The sequence below is a fragment of the Hylobates moloch genome, unplaced genomic scaffold, assembly GCF_009828535.3.
Source record: "Hylobates moloch isolate HMO894 unplaced genomic scaffold, HMol_V3 SCAFFOLD_3, whole genome shotgun sequence".
NCBI lineage: Eukaryota > Metazoa > Chordata > Mammalia > Primates > Hylobatidae > Hylobates > Hylobates moloch.
The window spans coordinates 154,948,707-154,962,152 of record NW_026652278.1 but is presented as its reverse complement, the minus strand read 5'-3'; the positions used below and the strand labels follow the sequence as shown (position 1 = coordinate 154,962,152).

At 34.1% G+C, this 13,446-nt stretch overlaps 1 long non-coding RNA gene across 1 annotated transcript in view; it reads right to left on the bottom strand.

Moving 5' to 3' along the window:
* LOC131382985 (uncharacterized) overlaps nucleotides 1–13,446 on the bottom strand; it is a 169,292-nt gene that overhangs the window by 127,330 nt on the left and 28,516 nt on the right. Inside the window, exon 2 of the long non-coding RNA XR_009212627.1 lies at nucleotides 8,053–8,142. This is a non-coding gene — a long non-coding RNA (uncharacterized LOC131382985). The remainder of the gene's footprint in view (nucleotides 1–8,052; nucleotides 8,143–13,446) is intronic.

Genomic DNA, 13,446 nt, shown 5'->3' with positions numbered 1-13,446 from the left:
ATTTAATATAATAAAATTGAAAATCTGGGAAAGTAGAAAGATATACTGAATTTATAATCTTTAATTTTTGCATTATATATAATTACATATTGCATCTAACATATGTAAAAATAAGAAACTGCAAATTCAGCATATGCAATATGTGTATATATACACATATCATATATACATACATACATATACATATATATACATATTACATATCATTCTAAGTAAAAAGGCACAGTAGAAAGAATTTAAATTGTAGAACACAGTAACTTGTTAAACATCTAGGCTGTTTTAACCTGGAAAGGAGAGTCATAAGCTTTAAACTTGGCCAACTCTCTAATATGTTCAGAAGTCTTAGAAATGAAGTAAGACAGGCAATATGCTATTATTATGCTATAAATATTCTTTTTGTGCAAAAAAGCTTAGCAGCCTCAAGATTTATGTATTGTGTATTCGATGTAGCTATAAACAAATGTTACTGTTATTGAATGATAATCACTCATGTTTTTATTCCTTGGGAAAAAAAAAGACCCCCATTTCAATTTCCATACACAGAAAAAATATCTCTTAAAATTGTCTCATGAAAAATAGTTTTATGGAACAGCTCAGATTTATTATTTCAATTAAATTATGCATAGATTCCATTAATACATTAAGGTCATTCAAAGCTTATCACAAAGCCCACCAATATAGAGTAAATCATCACAAAAGAACAGCTTTCAAGAGCTTAAGGTCTATGGGAAGATGAGATTTTAAAAATTGCCTCCTGCAATCTGATAAGCATCCTTTAAAAGTAATTTTGAAATAACAAATATTAGGCCAGTTGTGGTGTCTCACACCTGTAATCCCAGCACTTTGGGTGGCCGAGGCAGGCAGATCACGAGGTCAGGAGATCAAGACCATCCTGGCCAACATGGTGAAACCCCATCTCTACTAAAAATACAAAAAAATTAGCTAGGCACGGGGGCGGGCCCCTGTCATCCCAGCTACTCAGGAGGCTGAGGCAGGAGAATCGCTTGAACATGGGAGGCAGAGGTTGCAGTGAGCGTATGTCGTGCCCTTGCACTCCAGCCTGGGTGACAAGAGCGAAACTCTGTTCAAACAAACAAACAAAAATCTGTAAACTTTTAAGTTTAGAATTTTAATAGGAGAATGAAACTGTTGCCTCATAGTCTTTAAATTGAACCCTTGCTTTAAGTCAGTAATAAAAGCAGCTATAAAATTATATCCTTACTTTTGCCACAACAATCACTCAAATGGATTCAAAATGCTTGCTTTGTACCAAGCTGTGAACACAGATCAACAAGATCTTAATGAGAAAATGGATGTGTTAACCTGCTTCAATTGGCCAGTGGTTTTAACAAACTGAAAATCCGTAAAATTGCAATTATTCTAAGGTTTCATTATGTTTAACCATAAAACACTAAATTTATCAATATTTAAGCTTTGTGTAAAACATAGACAGTTTCATATCTATGATTTACAAACAAGTTTCATTGAACACCAACTTACTAAACATCTCTTCCCAGAAGACCTTTTGTGAAGTATTTTGGGTTATTTCTGTTGCTTAGATTTGTATTTTAATTTATTTGTTGCATGGTTTTGTTGCTTCCTTTGAAAGCGTTTTTGAGTTGTTTTGCTGATCTCATTTCACAAGTAGTTAATGACTGGATCTCAACAATAAATGCCTTTGTGAATTTGCTACTGTGATTTTTACGGATTGTTACCTCACCTCTTAAAGTGGCTCATTTTCCTTTTCTTCTTTCATTCTCATTAGCAATACATCGATCATCAAGACACTGAAGTATACCATAATCGTAAGGTAAACAAATTGCCTAACGTTACTGAAAGATAAACTTGGATTAACAATCGTTTGTGCTAAAGTAAATTTGATTTCAAAATATGACATGATGTTTCAGAGACACGTTCAAAATATAGCATGTCTTAACATGTTTTGCTAAAGTCAGAGTTTTATTTATGGGGAAATGTTGCCAAATACGTTTTTTTTTCTAATGTGTCAGCTTATTTCTATCAGATACAAAAATAGTTACAAGTTCTATGTCTGATAAGAATATTCATGGAAGACACAGAATGAGGCCTTTGGTAACACAAGCAGAAGAGGAATATGTTAGAATCATAATATTGAGAGACTCATAAAATCAACAGAAGACTAGAGAACAAGAATTAGCAAATGGTTAAAAACCAAGAGATTCCAGTAAGGCTCAAGAGATGCTCAGGAAGCTAAGCACAAGTACACTAAAAAATTTCAGTCCTGTTTGCTTCTACTAAGGATATTCTGCATTTTAATTGGTGTATGTAGGCCATTCACATTAAAAGTAATTATTAATATCTACTATGTTTGTAACAATTTTCTATTTACTGTACTTGTTATTTATTTATTTTCTTTTTTAACCTCTCCCTGTTTTTCTGCCTTCTCTGGTTTTTAAATAAGATTTTATGTGATTTTTCGTAACGCGATTTTCTCTCTTCTTTAAAATAACAATATTTCATTTTAAAAATTATTTTAGCGGTTGCCAGAGTTCACAATGTATGTTTTTAACTAACCTAATTCCACTTTCAAATAACCTATTCTCCTTCACTGTTAGTGTAGTTTTCTTATTAGAGAGTATTCCGAAGTTTTTCCTAGGTAAAAACACTTCCAGCTTTTCATTTTTTCTCTCCATAGGCTATAATCATTCACTACCTTGTTACTAGTATTACTTTGAAAAGTTCTGTATTAGATCAATTAAACATAAGGAAAAAAATTTACCTATATTCATTACTTCTCTGACATTATTCTTTTCTTTATGTAGATCTAAGCTTCTGATCTTTATCACTTTTCTTTTCCCTGGAGTACTTCTTTTAACCTTTCTTCCAGGGCAAGTCTGCTGATAATGAATCCCCTCAGTTTTGTTTCTCTGGCAATGTCTTTATTTCTGTCTCACTTTTGATGAAAAATTTTCATGGATATAGACTTCTAGGTTGGTAGTTTTCCTCTTTCAACTCTCAATATTTTACTCAACTCTCTTGCTTGCATTGTTTCTATGAGAAGGCTAATGCAATTCTTACCCTTGTTCCTCTATTAGCAAGGTGTTTGTCTTGTTTTGTTTTTCTCTAACTACTTTCAATAGTATGATTTCAAGAGACTACTTTCAATCTGTCTTTGTTTTTCTGCAGTTTGAATACAATATGTTTATATGTAGATGCTTTGGTGTTTATTCGTCTTGGTGTTTATTGAGCTTCCTGGATCTGTGACTTGGCTTCTATCATTACTTTTGAAAAAACTATGGTCATTATTAATTCAAATATTTCTTCTGTTCCCTGTCTATTTCTTCAGCTTCTGGTATTCCTAATATATGTGTCATATTTAATATCTTTGGAAACTGACTACAATTCTTGAATGTTCTGTTTTTATTATATTATTGTCATTATTTTTAAAATTGTCTTTGTATTTTAGTTAGAGAAGTTTCTATGCGCATATCCTCAGGTTTACTGATACTGTCCTCAGATGTGTTCGGTCTACTGATGAGCCAATCAGAGACATTCTTGATTTCTGTTAAACTGGTTTTGATTTGTGGTTTTATAGCCCTTTCCACTGTAATCTGTTATACCAGCGCCCTCTGTTGGTTTGGCGCTAAGGTGTGGGTGACATAAGTGTTCTATCACTGTATGATAAAATGTCAATATTTTCGTTTGCCCATGTCTGTCCTGTGACTTTCACAAGTGTTTTCTCCAGCGATATAGCTTCCTCTCTCCTCCCTACCTTTGGCTAGACAGGAACGCTAGAGAAGGCTGGAGTTGGAACAGCACCCTATCTCTAGGTGGGATAAGACTCTGGTAAGTCTTTTTACTGGAGAGAGAAAAGGTTTTTGTTTTAGAGAATGCTCAGTATGATTCTAGTGACTGTTCCAGATAAGGTCTCAGCTATGGCTCTCTGGATTTGCCCATCAGTCTAGATTTCAGAATGGTGGTCTGAATTCAGAACTTGGGATCTCAGTTCTCAGATGGGTCCGAGAAAAATAGTTAATTTTCAGTGTTTCACTTTTTACTTATTGTAAGGTTGTGAATGATGGCTTTCCATTTTTTTACGGGCCAGAACTGTATATTTGTTGTTGAATGTTTTGTCTCTTCACAATGCTAAAAACTAAATGCTTGAGATCAAACCAGAAAAAAATGAATTAAAATTACAACAACAACAGAAAATATTGGTTATTTTCAATACACATGCTATCCTATTTTCCTTTCTCTTTTGGCAAGTCATATTTTGTTTCTGAATTAATCACACTGTTTCCAATTCATGCTTCCCCAGAAGCTACCAAGTACCTCATAGAAATATATTTGTGAGGAAGCCATCCTTCCTTCCCCTCACACATTTGAAGCACTTTAGACGAAGGCAGGATACATATTTGTAGAATGGCTAATAAAAAATTGATAATCACACTTGTTATGAAAAAATAGAAAATATTTGAAACTTTGTTTTAAAACTTAGTTTAAATTATGCATATTCTATTTTGTGATGTCTTAAAGCAGTTTTTCAAATTTTGTACATTGAAACAACAGTAATGTCCAAAGAATGACATTTGGAAAATAGGAGATTAAATGCCAGCAAAACTAAACATCTCCCAACAGAGCCATGATATTTGACAGTTGTGAAATCTCTGAAGACATTTCAGTTTTATTTATTAGGTAAAGCTGTCACAGTTTATACACACCATGAAACTCCAAAGCGACTATTATCAAATGACAGTACAGCTTGACATATGTGCAGGTAGTTAGAAGAGCACGTAAGAATTGATAAATCGTATTTAAAAGAAGAAAAATGAATATGAAATTATGGACAGTAAAGAAACTCTGAAAACACTGGGAAGAGTAATTATATTTTTGGGACACAATGTGGAAACATTCCCATCGTAATATTTTATATTAAATCAATTGTCTATTAAACAGTTATCTCACCCTCTATGTATTGATAAGGGAGTCAATTGTTGAAAAGAAGGCGTAGTAAGTTTCCACTAATTAGATATTTTAAAAAACACAGCCTATTTTTTTAAATTCTACGTGAGTGCCCCTATAAAGGGTAAAGCCAGGGTTAGAAGTACAGAGAGCTTTTCTTAAGGGTACTATCCATCTCTTCTTTTTTATTTGTGGTCACTGCACTCCAAGGTCCTCAAACTGCCAGGTATTCCTATCAATTTCAGTTCCTGAAACATGTGTACATTCACTTCCTTAAACATGTGTAAATTCACTTCCTTTGTTTGCTTATTCATGAAGCTTCCTTCATTAAATAAAATTTCTGCCATTTTTTACCTAACTCCTAGTCTTTTCTAAAACTCAACTCATATACCATCTTTTGTAGAACATCTTCTCTACTGACTTCATTGTTAACTTAATAATTCCCTCACCATACTTTTTGTTATCATACTATATATTAAGCTATGTCAAAAATAGTAACTGCTCAAATGTAAGAGCATGTGATGGGACAAGTGGGTATTCATATGAAAAAGAATAAAGTTGTATCTCATGATGGTTAATACTGAGTGTCAACTTGATTAGACTGAAGGATACAAAGTATTGATCTTGGGTGTGTCTGTGAGGGTGTTGCCAAAGGAGTTTAACATTTAAATTAGTGGGCTGGGAAAGGTGACCCACCCCTTAATCCGGGTGGACACTATCTACTCAGCTGCCAGTGAGGCTAGAATATAAGCAGGCAGAAAAATGTGAAAAGAGACTGCCCTAGCCTCTCAGCCCACATCTTTCTCCCGTGCTGGATACTTCCGGCCCTTGAACATCAGACTCCAAATTCTTCAGTTTGGGAACTTGGACTGGCTCTCCTTGCACCTCAGCCTATAGATGGCCTATTGTGGAATTCTGTGATCGTGTGAGTTAATACTTAATAAACTCCCCTTTATACATATGTATCTATTCTATTAGTTTTGTCCCTCTAGAGAATCCTAATACATACCTTTACCTCACACTGTATTCAAAAGTAACTCAAAAAGGACCAAAGACTCAAATGCAAGACCTAAAGTATGGAACTCTTAGAAAAAAACACAGGAATACATCTTTGTGTCTTTGGATTGTCCGATAGTTTCTTAGTTAATCCACAGAAGCACAAGCAACAAAAGAAAAAATAGAAACATTAGGCTTCATCAAAATTTAAAAAAACCTTTTGTGTTGCAAATTATACCAACAAGAAAGTGGAAAAACAAACCTAGAATCAGAGAAAATATTTTCAAATCAAATGTATGATAAAGCTCTAGATTAAATAAAGAACTATTACAATTCCTTAATTTAAAAATTCAATTATAAAATGGACAAAAGATTCAAATAAACATTTCTACAAAGTAAGCACATGAAAAGATGTGCAACATCTGTATAGTTTCCTATTGCTGCTGTGGCAAACTGTCACTAATTCAGTGGCTGACAACTACACAAATTAATTAGCTTATAGGTCTAAAGCTAAGAAGTCCAAAATGGTTCTCATAAGGCTATGCTTCTTCTGGAGTAACGCTCCAGGGAAAACATCTATTTTATTGATTTCCAGCTTCTAGAGGCTGCCTGCATTCCTTGGCTTATGTCCCTTTCTTCTATCTTCAAAGGAAGTCTCATAGTATTAATGTTGGTGCAAAAGTCATTGCTGTTTTTGCCATTAAAAGTAATGGCAAAAATTACATAAATCTGTCATAGTTTATACACACCATGAAAACAGCAAAAATAGCAATTACTTTTGCACCAAGCTAATATCTTCAAATTTCTCTCTCTTTCTCTCTCCCTCTCTTTTGACCTTCATCTGACTCCCTCTTTCACATTTATAGGATCCACGTGATTACATTAGGTCCATCCAGGTAATCTAGTATAACCTCCTTATTGTAAGGTCAACTGATTAGCAACATTGATTCTTTCTGCAACCTTAATTCTCCCTTGCCATGTAAAATAAGACATTCATAGATTTCAGGGATTAGGACTTAGGCATTGTTGAGGGCCCATTATTCTGTCTATCACATCATCATTAGTTTTTAGGGACAAGTGAATTAAAACCACAATGAGATACCACATTATACCCATTAGGATGCCATTATCAAAGAGACAGACAATAACAAGTAATGACAGTGATTTGGAGAAATTAGAACCTGCATGTTTTGCTGATGGAAATGTAAAATGCTACAGCCACTTCCAGTTTGACAGTTTCTCAAATGTCTAAACAGATTTACTACAGGACCTCAAAAACTATACTCCTGGGTGTTTATCCAAGAGAGTTGAAATATACATTCACCCCCCAAAAAAAGTACACAATTCATCATAGAATAATTATTCCTGATATATGAAAGCTGAAAATATCTCAAATGCCTGTTTGTTACAGAATGGATAGGTAAAATATGATATATTTATACACTGGAATGTTACTCAGCCATGAAAAGGAATGAAGGAAGCACTGATACATACCATAACATGGATAAACTTTTAAAACTTGCTAAGTGCAATAAATTAGATATAAAACACCATGTAAGATATAATTCCATTTGTAAGAAATGTCTAGTAACACAAATCTATAGATAAAGAAAGTAGATCAGTGGTTGCCAGAGGCCAGAGGTAGAAGCGATTAGAGGATGACTACTAAGAGACACAGGGTTTGTTGGGGCGGAATGATGAAAATATTCTGAAATTTGAAAGTAATAATGATTGCACAACTTTGTGACTATATTAAAACCACTGAATTGTACACTTTCAAATGATACATTTTATGGTATGTGAATTTTATCTTAATTTGAAAAAAATTGAAAAGCTCATGACACACATACCAAGCCCTGTGCTAAGGTGTTAAATACTTTTCTTATACCCTAGCTACTTAACTCTGACAACTACCTTTGATGTGACTGCTACTATTATTACTATCACTTTACAGGCAAGAAACCATGGGCAAAGTGAAAGTAAGTGACTTTTCCAAGGGCAAATAGCAAATAGGCAGGAGAAGAAAGAGGTGAGCCCTGGGATCTGGCTCCACAGCTCACTCCCTGAGTTGCGCAGCTGTCGAGCTTCACTGTCAATGCAGAGGGGTTGTCTTACCAAACAAACTTTAGGTTTCTTGTTGCCAAAAGTTTTATGAGATTTGTGACCTCCAGTGTCTAGCATATGGGCAGTGACGTAACATGGACTCTGAAAGAGAGGAGTAAGATTGTGTTATGACTATGACTGTGTGCCTGTGTTGATTACCAGCTGTATGATTTTGAGAACCTGAGGCACATCTCTAAGTAGCATAGTTATTTTGAATTGTTTTAACTAAGAAAATAAAGTAACTAGCTCAGAAAGCTGTTGTAAGTATTAAATGAGGTATATACAAAGAACCTGTTGCAGTGTTTGAGACTCATTCATATATTCATTCATTATTTCAGCAAATATTTATTGTGTGCCTACTCTTCGTGTCACACTCTTTTTAGTGCTAGTGCTATATCATTAAGCAAACATAAGAATTCTTGCTGCTATAATACTTATATTCTGGATGGAGACATACAGAATATAATAAACATATAAACTACATTGTATTTTACTATATGTGAGGAGATTAGAAGTTCTGTAGAAAAATAAAGCGAGCAATGAAGATGCAGCATAAAAAGTATGTAGAAAGGCTGTGATTCAAATGAGAAGACATTTGAACAAAGGCTTGAAAGAGATAGAGTACATATATCTGGGTAGAGGAACAGCCGGTGCAAAGGTTTTGAGGAGAGAATGTATCCAGCATGTTTGAAAATATAAGGCTGGTATGGCTGCAAGTGGGTGAGTAAGAAAGAGATGAAGAGTAAATAAGAGGTTCTGTCTGGAGGGTCACAGGGAGGTCAGGGCTCGTAAATGAGTATAGGTTTATAGGCTAGGCTTTATAGATCAAGTAAATAATTTTGGATTTGATTTTGAGTTAAACAAAGAGCCACTGGAAAGTTTTGTTTTGTTTTGTTTTTTATTAGAAGAGTGAATAACTTTCATTTTGGAAAGACTACCATGACTGCTATGTTGAGAATAGACCATAGAAAGAAGACAGTAAGAATAGAAGAGAGGCTAGTTAGGAAAGTACTGCTCATCCAGGAGAGTTAATGTGACTCAGCTGAGGAAGAGACTTGAGTAGGTGGTGACACATTGTGTGATGTTAGGCTATTTTCACAATACAGCCAACAGAATTGGCTGATATTTTGGATGGTTAGTGTGAGAATTATGAAAGGATTCAAGAATGCCTCTAGTGTTTTTAGCCTGAGCCGGGGAAGGATAGTGTTGGAATTAAGTGAGATAGAAGAACTAAGAATACAGCCAGTTTAATATGCAGCTCCCATCCCCACCCCTGGAAGGATAGTGAAATGTAGGCTCTAATAATAGTTAATGCATATTAAGTGCTTACTATGTGCCAGGTATTGTTCTAAATGCTTTACATGTATTAGCTCATTTAATCTTCACAACAAGTACGATTATAATTCCAACTTCACAGGCAAGACTTATTTAAGGCCATGTGGCTAGTAAATGATGGGGATAGGATGAGGGATTTATAGCCAAGTAATCTAATTCCAGAGTCTGCATTCCACTGCTGACACCCTGATTTCAGACATCTGGCCTCCAGAACTTTGAGAGAGTACATTTCCATTGTTGTATATCACCATGTTTGTGGCAATTTGTTATAGCAACCATAGGAAACCATCCATTTGCTATCTGTGATAGACTAGAAGGTCCTTGTACAGGAACTGTGTTTTATGTATCTTTGTAGCCCTTCCTTTATCAATTCAGTATAGTGCCTATGATGTGCAGATACAATGGCAAAGATATTGGAAAATAAAAGTGGAAATGGAAAACAAAACAAAACAAAAAAAGAATGTAGCCAGTTAGGAAGAGAGATTAGGAGTTCATTTTAGAAAATCTTAACAAAATTTAACATTTTTGTACACATAAAGGAACAATTTAAAAAGAACATAGAAGTCGTTAGAATTATCTATCCGATATTTTATAAACCTTAGGTGAATAAGTAAATATTTAACCATAATATTTCTTCAACTTAAGAAACCACTTAGCTTGGTAATACTTTCATAAGAGAGTAGTAATTTCATTTGAAGATAGAAAGCTGTTTATTAAAGCTTCTGAAGATGCTTTATTGTTTTTCTCCTACAAATATTAAAGTTTAATTCCACATACAAGAAGTTATGTTGAAAATGGATAAACAAGTTATGTATTACTCCTCAAGCTAACATGTATTACTATACCTTTTTCTTAGCACAAGTCATTTTGTAATGTAGCTATGGCAAGCTTACTGCAGCTTAAATTACATAACTTGAAAGTTACCTAAAAATTACTAATTTAGTTAAAGCAAAACTATGTTTGTGAAAAAGACAGGAAAATTAATTATTTTCATTTGTCTTAGTTTCTCATAACATATGACGAAGTTAGAGAAATGTTCCAGTAAGGGGTCACTCTTTCCTTGCCCAGGAAAATGCTATTATTAATTTAGCTATCATGGAATGTACAAATTAATGCAAAATGTCATTGCCAGAAACACCTGTACACTGTAATTGCTTCTGTATTATTTATAAACTACACAGTAAAAAATGAAGGAAGTAAACTGGAAACCATAAAACTATTGTGTGTAATAGAAGACTAGCAGACAGAATTATTTGATATGAGAGACATTTATTCATTCAACAAATACTGATGAGTGCCTATTATTTACCAGATAACATTACAGATAAATGAAATTAAGGGATACAAAACAGTTCTACTGACAGAATAACATGGAGAAACAATTATTTTATCTCATGTTTTTGTTGTATCAGTAGCAGCTATAAATCATTTGTTGAGTCAGATTTCTCCAATAATTAAACAACTTAATGGAACAAGTTCAGAAAGCAAATTCACCATCTTGATGTCTTAAACCTTTCTTAGAATAAGAGAGTTGAAAAGTAACTCAAAGTTTCTTTGGGGATTAGACTTTTGTCCATTAAAATTAACATTAAAACCCAGTGCAATTCCAATGTAATTGGCACAATCACAAACATTTCCTAAACAGACCTTCAGGGAACTGAATGATTCCTGATGTGTTATACCTGGTGTATTCTTTTTAATGTCTTTAGGAGATTCTGATTAAAAATCAGTTGCAATAGTCAGGTTATTATTAACACATTAAGATAATCAAAGCTCCGTTTACTGAATTTCAGCTTCACATAGACAGTTGGAAGGATATCTGGCATGTATAAACATCTGGGCTTCAATGCTGTACTCTCGTACTTTTTTCTGTGACTGTTTTTGATCAAACAATTACTGTTGATTAAAGAGGCAAATCCAAAACTCAACCTTTGAAAAGTGCTTTTATTCTATCTTAAGCTATTCTTCGTAGCAAACTTTTATTTTCATTTAAAAATTTCGTAAGCAAAAGAATATTTTCCACACCTTTCTCCAAACTTTTTAAAAATCTTAGCAGATTCTTCACAAAGAGAATAGTACTTTATCTCTATCTTAGCCTCACATCTAACTTTATAATACATATGACTGTATACTGAAACATTTGTTTATGCTATTCTACAAAGCCAGTTTTTATTTTTTTCTCTAGATCTCACTTAATCCCCATATCTTAAGTTTTGACCATCCCCTTTCCAGAGTTTTTCAGCATGATCCCCCTATTGGGCAAATCTCTTCTGCCTTTCCATGTGCATGGGTATCCTTAGTATTTCTCTTTCTTGCCAATTTGCCTTTGAAATACATGATGTGACTGCCATTTTCATTTACTATCCAATCTTCCTGTCTCTTTCTGTTTAACATTGATCAGTTACTAAAGAGAGAAAACAAGTTTTGTCGTTCTGCTTTACCAAATTCTTGAATACTGTTCTCAACTTTTATTCAGATGGTACATATGATGGAAATTGTGAGTATAGGAGGAAAGCCTTCATGTGGATGAAACCCTGACGATAAGGATGGGGTTAACATTAGATGTAGAATTAGAAAACTCAAGATGAACTCATAATCTTGACAGTATACATCCTCCCACTTTATGATGGTAGAAGTGTCCCAAAAGTACCAGCACTACTAATAGTGTGCATCCACCAGTGCACATGCGTATCCACCATGCCACCATGCAGATCATGGTTTATATTATTATTCAGCCAAAACCAACTGGACTCCTTGCAAGGTAGCTCTTTCCATGACTTGAGTCAGGAACCAGTTTTTACTCATTAATGAAATAGAGTGCTCAATGGTGTATTTCAAGATAACACATTAGCTCAGTGTCCTAATGAGTGGGACTAAAGGCACAAAGGTCCTTATCTCCCAGGACATGCTTGGTATTAACATAGCATTGGTAATTTTTTGAAATAATAATAAATCAGGAAGGTACATTAGGTTGACAAGGAAATGAGTTATGCCCATTAAAAATAAAACATTTAGTGAGAGAAGGAGAGAGGGAGGGGCAAGATCATGTGATAACCTTAGGTTTAAGAGTCTTACTTCTCAAACAAGTAATGTGTATTCTGGTGGTCCCCAACCTTTTTGACACCAGGGGCTGGTTTTGTGGAAGATAATTTTCTCCATAGATGGAGGGGAGGATAGTTTTGGGATGACATTGTTCCACCTCAGATCATCAGGCATTACAATCTTATAAGAAGCACACAACTTAGATCCCTCACAATGCGCAGTTCACAACAGGGTTCCTGCTCCTATGTGAATTGAATGCCACTGCTGATCTGACAGGAGGCGAAGCTCAGGCAGTAATGCTCACTCTCCTACCACTCACCGCCTGCTGCGCAGCCCAGTTTCTAACAGGACATGGACCACTACTGGTCCATGGCCTGAGGGTTGGGGACCAGTGCTCTAGAAAGAAAGCTGATCTAGGAAACATGAATCAGATATAAAATATTTAGGATCAGTGATAAAATTTTTTGAGAATTCACGTAAATAATATGATCTGAACTGAGAGGGTCTTTTTTCTCGGTGGGGAGGGGTTCTTTAAGATTACCTGGAAAGTATCATAGTAAGAAGGTTCTAAGTTCCAAGGGGGTATAAAATTGAACAAAGAAAAAGATAACATGGATTAAACCAATGGTATTATAGTTTAGAACACATTTTTGTTTAAGTATTTTCACATAATGTGGGTTTATTATTATTCAAAATATTAGGGAAATTTAAAAATCAGACAAAATAAGTGTCATTGCAAAATTAAGTTTTAAGAAAATTTAAGAAATTAAATTTGTGATTAGTATAAAATGTTAAAAATAGTTTATTAGAACAAGTTTTGGCTGTAAAATATATAAATTTAGTACATTGAGCATGAAACATAGTAAGTAGAAAATGTGTATATGCATATTCAAAAGGCCCTAGTGCATTAACAAATATATTCAGCCTAGTGATGCATAAAATATACTGATTTCCTTTTATCCTTTTTATTTTATTTATATTGGCATTTTCTTTTATTGTAACTCTTTTTTTTTTTTTTTTACTTTTCAC